The sequence below is a fragment of the Amphiura filiformis genome, chromosome 9 (genome assembly GCF_039555335.1).
Source record: "Amphiura filiformis chromosome 9, Afil_fr2py, whole genome shotgun sequence".
In the NCBI taxonomy this organism is placed as follows: Eukaryota; Metazoa; Echinodermata; class Ophiuroidea; order Amphilepidida; family Amphiuridae; genus Amphiura; species Amphiura filiformis.
This window is the reverse complement of record NC_092636.1, coordinates 32893211-32905346: the sequence shown is the minus strand read 5'-3', so window position 1 is coordinate 32905346 and position 12136 is coordinate 32893211. Positions and strand designations below refer to the sequence as shown.

Sequence of the window (12136 nt, the reverse complement as noted above, 5' to 3'; positions counted from 1 at the left end):
ATGTATCTCGGAGATACTATACTTTTTTCTGAATCCCAATGACGAAAGGAGTACACTGGTGTGGTTTTTAACAACAATTGACGAAATTTGACATTTCACCTCTGCATAAGCGGCCATTTTGGATTTATGCAAATTAGGCACTGTTTCACAACTTGGAATTTTGGGGACTTTTAATATGTTTAAATATACTTTTCTGAAATAAATGGTGATTACATGGTTTCTGTTGCAATTAGTAGTGGGTTATTTTTTTAAATAATTTGATTGGCCTATGAGTGTAATGTTTATGACATTATTACGTTATTCCTCATATCAGGACCATTTATGGACACACATGAAAGTAGCTGTAAAACCGGGCACTGGTGGTTGGAGCTGCAATATGGTAAATTTGTTTTGTTACACGTATGTCCCGAACATAAAATAATTCAGTCGATAGAAACATTTGTAAATCGAAAAAACACTATTATACTATTATACCTTTAGTACAATCAATGTATTATTACCCATTCAGTCAATAGAATTAGTTTCCTTAATTATGAAACTTAATAATTTGTACACTTGCAATGCTGCGAAATTATCTCTACAGGTACCGAAGACTTCCACTTGTGGCGAGGGAGCATTTTTCAACAAAAGCAGGCTTCAGGTGAGTTTGTAAAATTCCGATTAATTCGCACTGGTATCGTAATATGTCATTAATATACTATAATTCTACTGTCTCTCCTACTGTGTGTGCTCATGTTAATATAAAATACCCACTTGTTGATTCATAACGTTGAAGAGAATCAGTTAAAAGCAATACGATTGAAAATGATCTGAGAGAAGTGTGCAGTATTATACCACTTGCGTAAAAACAAATCGGAATGGTGGGTCGAGAAGGTAATCATTTGAATAAAGAACTCACTGTTACTCTTGACTTCGGTGATTAAAGAATGTGGTATAATTGATTAGGGATACTTCCTTGACCATAATGGATGTATACTTCAAGCTACAACATCGCAAAGGTGTCAAATCCTTTTTCTGAGTAAAGGTCTGGTTCGATTACGTGTTTCAGATTGAAAATGACAGTCCAGACTACCAGATATCATTTATTTCCATATACTACCCATTTGGACCCGATGAACCAAATCTCCAGATATTAGCATCCGAAAGGTAACTGTTGTTTTACTTGCTTTACGACAAGGAACGACCATTTAAGACTTCAAGGGGGGTTAGGAAGTTGGGTCAAGGTAATTGTTTTGTTTGGTTTTTTTGCACAGGAGTTAATTTAAATAAAAATTCCTTTAAAAAAGGAATGGGGCGCCCAATGTGAGCTTGGACGTGACGGTGAATTCCATGGTGTGTAGATTTGGTATTATAATGATTTTTCTAGGGAAGAGTAGAAGATGATCAAATGCAAGAGAAATGTGTTTGATTGGGGAAGGTGTATGACAGGACCGTTTTGGATGAAATAAATGGGATTGAAGCTTTCGTGTCAATTTGCGATTATGTGGGGTGGGGGATTTCTGTTTTTGGGACCTATTGTAGTGAGGAGATTGCTTTGGATATTGAACATTGTTGAATTTCGTTATGCAGGGGTATATGATGAATAGTGCTTGGACGTGATATGGTGAATTCCATGGTGTATAGATTTGGTATTATAATGATTTTTCTAGGGAAGAGTAGGAAATGATCAAATGCAAGAGAAATGTGTTTGATTGGGGAAGATGTATGACAGGACCGTTTTGGATGAAAAAAATGGGAATGAAGCTTTCATGTCAATTTGCGATTATGTGGGGTGGGGAAAATTCTGTTTTTGGGACCTACGGTATTACAGTGAGGATATTGCTTTGGATATTGAATATTGTTGAATTTCGTTATGCAGGGGTATATGATGAATAGTATGAGAAGACACAAATAAGTAAGCTCCCCTGGCAAAATATGGGGGGGGGGGGCTACCCCCCACCCGGGATCTACGCCTATGTTGACCAATAGAAAACGTTAAGTTTTTATAAATGTATAACGTCTGTGATACATATACATCATCTACTTGCTAATACACTGAAAATCAAAATTAATAGAGATGAAGGATAAAGAGGAAGAGTCTTTCAAAATGACACAGTTCACGAATCAGGTGTATAGTCATTCGTTGTAACTTTCCATTTTCATATCTAACCTACTCTGCACTAAATCTTACAATAATTCGTGATTTGAGGCATAATGATACCTACATCCTGACTCTGACATATAGGCCTATAACTCCCCAGCAAACAAACTTTCCAAGTCAATTATACCATGCAAATAATAACATTTGGCCTACTAGAGCTCTAATTAAGATAACATCTAATTAAGCAAACATTATTGGGTAGCATCAAGGTTTAAGAACTGTTCCCATGATAGATAAGCATGTTGTGGATCCTAGTGTATGGTCAAAGTATATGCCGTGTTGTTTCCATACAGTTTGCCACCCAATTGTGCCATCATATTACAACTCTGGCAATAACCGCTATATAGATTTGTTTATGGTAATTGGCAAACAAAGGCCATTGATCTTATGGTCAAATGTCATCGTCTATCGGGTTTTAAGACAAACGGTGGTCAGGTTGAAGGCATACAAAGGTCGCGGATTATTTGGTGTTTTTACAAATCCATTAATTTTGTCTTTTAAACAAAGAATATACGCACACCATTTTATCCTGTGCATAACAGAAAACAATAATAAAATAAAATCCAAACATATTGTGGTTTTATTTCTGAGCAAGGGCATAATTTTAGCAAAACAATTGCGGAGTAAATCTAGTAAGAGTGAAATTAGAAGCTTCTCACAAAATGTATGCACACAACACAGGGGCACTCACAATAGGCAATTGAACCCTACTGGTAGCGCTGTGTTGTAGATATACGAGATGAAAAAGTATAAAAGCTATGATTTTAGTACTTTCTCTATGTTTCAATTACTTATTCAAAATATCTGAATTTTCAACCCGGTACAAGCTTTAATAACGGGGGACCATACATTTATATGAGAAAGAAATATACTATCTATATCCAAACATGATGCAGTCATGGTCCATGGCAAAGGCGATTCGACCTTTGTGGCATTAAACCCAGTTAACAGGAAATTAATCCAGTAAATCGATTCAGTAAAGCAAATAAGCTCATGCATTCGATCACTAACGGCAACAAGCTTCGGTCGATTACCCCAGCTGCAGCGTGTGTAAACTCTAATTTGCATAGAGGCTGTACGTGAAATTATTGATTGGCTCCAAACAAAGGATTTGAACCGGTGCACGTAATCATGGCGCAGTGCAGTCCATTCAATCAAATGTTGTCATCAACCTATTTGATCGCAGTGCATTGTTATGTGTGTGAGACGAACTGTCGCGGTTGATTGCAATCAAACAAACAATGTCTTATGTATTACTTTGTTCCGTGATGAAAATCGTGATGTTTTATTCAATCACTCTTGAAAAATGTATTTCCTTTGTAGGCCTATTACTTTGTTTTGTGATGAAAATCGTGATGTTTTATTTCATCACGCTCTAAACAATAATTATAGTTACATGCATTTCAAGAAAAAATCTTATTAAAACGGTAGGCCCTATGTTGTTTAGAAAAAATGTAGAAAGTGATGATGATGATGATGTCGATGATGATGATGATGATGATGATGATGATGATGATGATGATGATGATGATGTCTCCAAAAGTATCCCGGTTTGTTTTTCTTGCCCTAAATCGTGCGTATCTATTAATAAGGCACTTCAATAATCAATAATCAGTCACGTGACGGCCTCCACTAACTAGCTACTAACTTGGGTTTATGGGCGCTGATATTTCATGTTCACTGTCACTTATTTATCAGAAAAGTGCGACCATTTGTCAATCACCTACAGTACCCAATTTCGGCATACTATATCAGAAACTCATCATGATGATTGCCAGAGAATAGTTAAAATGTAGCTTGTACCGTTTTTTGTGGCATCCTTCAGAAGTGAGCGGTCCGATACCAATATTTTCGGTCAAATCTCCATTCAATTAACACGGGGAGTTGGCTAGCTATGCCTTGCCCTCACTCATATTTTACAAAAGTGCGACTATTTCTGAACATCTAACCTAGCTGTAATATAGGTCATGTTAGCGAACTATATTTGCTAGAAGTTTGGAGAATACCTAACATATTGACTGGTTATTTTTCACACAGTGATGTTAACTAGCCAAGTGCCCATTCTTCCAACGTAGATCATTTGTAGGGGTCACGCGTCAATGGTGAGAGCACTGTGTATTGGTTACAGCCCGCTAGTCCGAAGGCCCGCCAGTCCGAAGGTTCGCTAGTCCTAAGGTTCGCTAGTCCGAAGGTCCGGCCGCTAGTCCGAAGGTTCTCTATTCCGAATTCTAAATAAGGTCCGCTAGTCCGAATTTTTAACTAGGTTCGCTAGTCCGAATTTTAAATAAGGCTCGCTAGTCCGAATTATATATAAGGTTCGCTAGTCCGAATTTAAAATCATGTCCGCTAATTCGAATTTGATTTAGGGTTCGCTAGTCCGAATTATGAATAAGGTTCGCTAGTCCGAATTTTAAATAAGGTCCGCTAGTCCGAATTTAAGAAAGAAAGGAAAGAAAGGAAAGAAAGGAAAGAAAGAAAGAAAGAAAGAAAGAAAGAAAGAAAGAAAGAAAGAAAGAAAGAAAGAAAGAAAGAAAGAAAGAAAGAAAGAAAGAAAGAAAGAAAGAATTAAAGGAAGAAGGATTTATAGAGAAAGTAATCAATGAAGAAATAAAATAAATAGAAAAGTTTGTATTTAAGACATTCTAAATAGGCCTTGCTCTCGTTGTTGTTTTGAATTATTTCCATTACCATTGAGGCGATGGTGTATATTTGATTGCAAAATCTGCAAAACCTACATCAGTAATTTTAAAAGGAATAAATATTCAAATACTTTAGAAAAACAGCATCTATACCATGTATACTTTTTGTGTCTTTAGAACATGAACTTATTGGGTTACTTGCATTGTTTCCTTTCTGAAAATGTATACTTTTATGTACTTTCTATCATTACTTTTAAAGAAACAATGCAAAACATGAACAATGTTGTGAACCTGTGTGCACCTACTCAGGTAACACGCTATATTTGATCAAACACCTCCAATACATTTTGAGACCGGTGTATGGTGGCGCTGATCAGGTTCTTTAAAGAAAATTCGGACTAGCGGACCTTATTTAGAATTCGGACTAGCGGGCCTTATTTATCATTCGGACTAGCGAACCTTATATAAAATTCGGACTAGCGGACCTTATTTAAAATTCGGACTAGAGCACCTTTTTTGCTTCGGATTAGCGAACCTGATTAACAATTCGGACTAGCGAACCTTTTAATAAATTCGGACTAGCGAACCTTCGGACTAGCGAACCTTTTTTTTCGGACTGGCGAACCTTTTTGCAAATTCGGACTAGCGACCGTCACGTCCTCCATTGAAATACGTGTTCGGACTAGCGAACCTTCGGACTAGCGAACCTTCGGACTAGCGGTCCTTCGGACTAGCGGGTACTCGCCTGTGTATTGTGTATAGGAAAACGGACAGTAACTGCAGTATGACTTCCGTGTTATTCCAACGCACATTTTGCTTCACCGGGCCGCCCTGGCTTGGTCACATTTGCAAGAGGGGTGTTACGAAACCGTAATAGGTACAAATTAGGTACTTACTGTCAGTCAAGTATGGTTTATTCTCTACATGTCAATCTTTAAATCATTAGCATAGTCCTTATAATAAGGGTGGACCGCCTTGATGAGTAAATGAAAGCAAACCAGTAAAAAATACCCCAAAAACTCAGTCAGTGGAGCTCCGCCCGTACATGTGAATAGCGTCATTATCAATTGGATTAGTCGACCGTAGCGGACAATTCAATCGCTCATTGGATTAATATTATCACGTGGTAATAAATTTGCGTTGGACAATCGATTACTATAATGGTTTAGTACTGCATATCTCGGTTTAATCTTCACTAAGCGGGTTTATGGCTGGAAAGGTCACGGTGAATTTGCCGTGGACATACGTGCACTATGTAGGTGGAGAAAGATGTTTATTGTTGGTGGCGAAAGGTTTTTAGTGATAGTAAAGAATTTTTTTTTTTGCTCCTGACCACAACCTTGAAGTACATGTATAATGGTGCGTCCCTAAGAATAAACAGTGTATCATGATTTGGATAAAAAATTGCCGTAATGAGAATCGCAATCTTATATTTATTGTGTTTATTTTAATATCTTCTGTTTGCGCTCAAATATTGAGACAAACAAAAACTGACACACAAAAGGAATTGTGTGGGTTCTAAAAGGGAGAGCACGTTATTTCGTTGTTTATGGTCACGAAGGCAGTTGGACGGAGAAGTTTATTTAAAACATAAATCGCATAATTCTTGTGTTTAGGCTTTTGTGTCCATAAAAATAAAACATTTTGTAAAGATGGAATGGCACGAACGTTTGGAGAAGGTTTCAAAAATTAATGATACTGATACGATGATGAAATTGTACAAGTCCGGAAATATTCGCGTCGACATGTTTTGTTTTGGTTTTTGAAGTTTGACCTTAAGCTTCGACTTCGTGACATTATCATTCGAAATCCACAAAAGATATTTCAAGTCAAATGTTCTTTCTCTGGGTTTTTTTTGTACATGTATGTGAAATAGCTTCAATAATGGCTCGCTGGTTAAACAGCCTTGACCTAAATGAGGCAGGAGATGGCCATATTTACGGATTCAGGCTAAATTAAAAATTGATATAAAACGCTTGTTTTTTGATCGATTACAAATATTAATTTCTTTCATTGGTTGAAATTGTGTCTGTCAATCATTACATTACAGTTTTTACTCCAAGGGCGCTTTGATTTCTTAAAATATTTTTTATAATGATATATTGAATTCCCTGGCACTCTTATTTCTTTCACCTTTCTTGTTATCAGATTCTATCCATTTTTGGCTTACAATAAAACTCGAGAGGAGAGAGAAACATTTGAAGGATTTACTTTGACACCGACTCTGCTTCATCCCAAAAGTGTTGGTGAAATCAGACTGAAATCTAGCAACCCCTTAGACCCCCCCTGCTATTGATCCACACTACTTGGAAGATCGTCATGATATCCAAGTCATGATTGAGGTAACGTCAAATGTTATTATACGACTCTCACAATACTGTGATGAGGGCGCCCTTGCAATGTTATCTTTTCCCGAAATAAAAATTGCATTTGTACCTTCCACGTCGAAGTATTGACGTAAAATCTCAATTTATTTTGTGTTGAAACAGTGTTTAAATTAGCACACTGTGTAATTTCCAATAAACATTCACTTGAATAAATTCATTGTATTTTAATTCACATTACTAAAATATAATACACATGCACTCTGTTATGTTTGTATATATGCCAGGCCATTCGAATGTCCAAGAAGATTGTGGAATCTAAGTCGATGGAACAGTTTGAGTATGAATGAACAATTCATTGTTTTGATCAGATTTGTATTGCCAGTCACAAATAAGCTAACATATTACATTACCGTACTGACGCGAGTATAGTCCCACCTTCGAGTAAAGTCCCACCCCCAAATTTTCGAAAAATTTCAGAAATTAAAAAAAAAAAAAAAAAAAAAAAAAATTTTTAAATTTTTTTTTAAGTTATTATTTTTCGGCTTTGGAGTGTCCCAGGACCTAGACCTAAATGCTAGGATCATTCATGGTTGACCTAAAAAAAAAAAAAAAAAAAAAATCAAGATGTTTTGTATTTTTTATATGAAAATTGATACATAGTTTTCATGTCATACTCTATTAATGATTTAAAAATGCATTGAATTTGAATGCATTTTGAAATAATTAATAGAGTAAGACATGAAAACAATGTATCAATTTTCATATTAAAAATACAAAATATCTTGAATTTTTATTTTATTTTATTTTATTTTTTTTTTAGGTCAACCAAGAACGATCCTACCATTTAAATCTAAATGTAGGTCCAGGGACACTACAAAACCGAAAAAATTAAAAAAAAAAAAAATTTAAATTTTTTTTTTATGAAATCGAGTATAGTCCCACCCCCAATTTTGAAAAATGTTCACCCAAAAACGGGGTGGGACTATACTCGCGTCAGTACGGTAATTGTTTCAAACCATCATCTACATTAAAAGGTTCAAGTTTGTTTTCAAAGTTCGAGTCTTACAAATTTGACATTTCTTATAATAAGCATCATAATCATGACGACATGTTTGTTTATCAATCGTGCAAATAGTTTTAAGTTTCATTTTATTTGAAAGCTCTGAACAACTATTATCCGAATTTTCCTTGACTTTTATTTTTTAAAGATGCAAGCTGCTTAATTGGAAAATGCCGAAAACTGACAATGACGAATGGTCGGATGAGAATTTGGAAGAGTATCTTCGTCATTTTGCCTGTACTATGTACCACCCTGGAGGAACTTGCAAGATGGGCGCGGAGGATGATGCTACTGCGGTTGTGGACCCACAGTTACGGTAAGAATAAACACATCTCTGCATGAATATCATTATTACAGATCAATTACCGGTCGTCTTCCTTTGGAAAGCTCCGTATAATGTTAAGCTCGCTTTCTTTAAGGGGAGGTGGGCTCAATTTTGTTCAGGGGCCGGTAATGTAAATGAACCAAACTTGAGTTTTTAGATATGAAAAAGCTGTTGCAACCGGTCCGTGAGGCATATCCCCGTGCAATTATTGGAAGAACAGTGGAATATGGCACGCCAGAGTATGGAACGCCAGAGTGGAGAAAACCGTGAAAAACCCCATAGAAATAACCGCAGTAACAGGTCGTGTCAAAGTTACGCACCTTAACACCTGGGTTTTTTAGATTACCTTTACGTACTTCCAAGTCACTTGTTTGTACTATTGCTTACAGAGTTCGAGGCATCGAAGGCTTGCGTGTGATAGATTCTTCCATCATGCCGGCAGTTACATCCGGGAATACAAATGCACCGACGATTATGATTGGCGAGAAAGGTGCAGATATGATCCGCAACTCACCGTAGAGGAATCACTACCTCGTTATTTACCTGTTCTGCATATAGCAATATATATCTAATTCATTAAAGCTATCAGTTTATACTAAAGCTGCAGTGAAAAAGCAGACAATTAAAAGCATAAAAGAGAAGGAAATATGCCTTGTTCTTAGGACTGTTTAATCCGTAAACATCCGGTAGACACCTTGATTTGGGTATAAGAGTGTAAATTTGCAAATTTGTGCGCGCTTCGCATATCAATTGTCAATTCAAATAGTGTTGAAACTGAACATTTTGTCGTCTGCATATATATCCTGGTAAAATTGGGCCAAACTAATGATCTCTGTGCATATTTTTCTTTGCCATCCTGGCAAAAAGTCCAGGCACGCCACTGTTCAACTGCCACAGTTTAGCAGAACCCAATCAGGGACCCCGATAGCCCTTACGGCTGCAAACGATCGTCAGCGACCGAACAGGAACTTGAAATTTAAATTGACCTTGAAAACACTAAATGGAGTATTGAGATGATTTCATTCATTTTCTTGCCATTTCGACCGCGTCCAGTGATTGAATTTCACTAGGTATCAGGCCCGTAGCCAGGATTTTGTGTGTGTGTGAAAGGGGGGTGCTGATTTTGAAAAGTGGACTTTTTTTTTTGGGGGGGTCAATTTTGTGAAAAGTGGACTTTCTCCCCCAAAAAAAAAAGCATAAAAACCCAATATTTTGCCTTGCAAATTCTTAAATTTTGGGACTTTTTGTATACTTTTGCAACGGGCATGGTAGGTATTCCTCTGTATATCGTCGTAGGGGAAAAATAAATCTGTGAATAATTCCATTGTGCTGGTGTCCCATATCATTACCCCACATGTTAAGAAGAAAAACAACCCGATCGCCGCTGGTAGCAAAAACAATTTGCACTACGCGAAGTTCGTTTTTTAAAGGGCGAACTATAGGGTAACAAAAACGACTGGTAAGAAAGTCTACAGCAGCAAAAGTAGTCTAGTTATTTTTTTAATTATATATATGGTTGACGCATTATAAAAGTGCTTTCAGTACTTCAAGTTATGCAAAGAAATGTTTTGTAATTTTAGGGGAGGGGGTTATTTCTTTTGAACCATGTATTTAGTGTATTTAAAAATTGTTGTTACATTATTTTTATGTATTTTCATGTATATTTTAATGTGAATTCTGAATGAGTAACCAAGGCAAAAGAAGAAATAAAAGAAATAAATTCCCGTTTCCCCATTTTTTAAATGTTTTTTATTTCCCGAATTTTTTGAATTCTCTGATTTTTTTTTGAATTCCTACATTGTTTTGTAATTTCCCGTTTTTAATACTCGTGTGCTTTATTATACCGATCAATATTATAATTGAAGACCGAATTGAATAGACTAGTTTGCGTATGACGTCCTGTCAACCTGGCTAAAAATGCCGTACTGCGCAGGTCAGCAACCAATCACGTCGCGCGTTTGCCCAGACGTCAGACGCAAACTAGTCTTTTTAATTCGGTCTTCAATTAACAATTATATTGACCTTATATTTGGAATTATTGAGCAGATAAGACAAATCCGTGACTAAAATAAAATATTTATCACAAAAACAAATCACATTTTTGTATTATTTGGTCAATAATTGAAAATAAAAAATTAAGCCGATATCTAAAATATAAATATTATCCATTAGAAAAAATTATAATAAAAGGCCACATTTTTAACAAGTACATATTTGATAAAATCTCGGTGTTTTAGTATTTTCTACCAAAATTTTACACCAAATTTATGATTGGATTCCTTGACCTCTTTCTATTTGCAAATATCAAAACTCAGTAAAAAACTATACCCATATTTATAGGTTAATGAACGCGTATTACTTGTTGGGAGAGAAATTGGACAAAATAATGCACTTGCGCTGATGTTGATGCGTCTTATGCACGAGCCCCGAAGCGTTCATTAACCTATTTCATACACGAGTTATCACCAAAAAATATTGGAAAATAGAACCAAATATAAATGCATCAACCCGCCCGGAAAATGAATCAAGCCTACGCGACGCGAACGCGTGCGAAAGCACTGCGCGTAGTACGCGGAGTGCACATTATACACAACCAATGCATGGTTTGGATTTTTCTAACGCTTGCTCTGATTGGTTCTCGCTATCTAAGAATGTATGAAACATAGATAATATAGGACCTAACGTCGATTTTCTAAATACGCAGAAGTCAGCTGTCATTTTTAGTTTTGAGACGGTTGTATGTCTGGCAATGTGAGCTGTAGTCATGGTAGTGGGGAATGCGTGGTGTCAGTACAGATACCAAAATTAAACTTTCATTTTTTTTTGTGATTTTGGAAAACTCTAGCTTAGTGCATGATTTGGTCAACCAGCTGAGAGTTGCCAGTTGATAGGCCTGTGATTTACCTGTTTATTATAATGGATCAGTCTTATTCTGTTCATCTATTGTTATTTTATAGTCAAGTGTAATAATACAATAGAACACTATCAAATATGCATAAGGTTAAACTAATTGTAGGCAAGCATACATTGTGAAGAGGGAGTTCTTACTTCCATGCAAGACTTGTTCAAGTGAACACACAAAATATTGTGGGTGTGTGTGTGTGTGTGTGTTGCAAAATTGATCGCATCATCAGTATATTTTGTGAGAACAAAATTGATTGTTCTTGTTTTATACCAGTATAAGACCTATCCAAGCTAAAGATAGGCTTTGCATTATTGTTATATTGTACCCAGGCAGAGGGTGATATAATTTGATGTATAATTTTTATCATCACACTTTGAGGTGAAGATAGCTCATTGGTCACACGGGCGTATGAGTTTGAAATGCGATCTGCAACTGTGTTGGGAGTCACAACAATTAACAGATGAATTCTCGACCGATCCATCCAACCATGAACCAAACATTGTTACCGTTACCAACCAAATCCCTGTGAATTAATCAGATGTACCATTTAAAGTGACGGGTTTGGCCACCTTAGCTAAGACAAACCAATCTGTAGAGATTCGGGGTCAGCACACCATCAACCAATTCCAGGACGGCTGTGTACGAACATGTTGTATTAAACATCAATGGTTCCAACTAAATATGACGTATAAAAATGTCGGTATTGAATTTTAGTACTAAATAATGGACTTGAACTGAAA

At 36.3% G+C, this 12136-nt stretch overlaps 1 long non-coding RNA gene across 1 annotated transcript; it reads left to right on the top strand.

Moving 5' to 3' along the window:
• Positions 1–582: 582 nt before the first annotated feature.
• Positions 583–8476, top strand: LOC140160306 (uncharacterized). Its single transcript, XR_011859933.1, has 5 exons — positions 583–640; positions 1049–1146; positions 6928–7121; positions 7391–7443; positions 8315–8476. It is a non-coding gene; the product is annotated as an uncharacterized lncRNA (long non-coding RNA).
• Positions 8477–12136: the final 3660 nt, after the last annotated feature.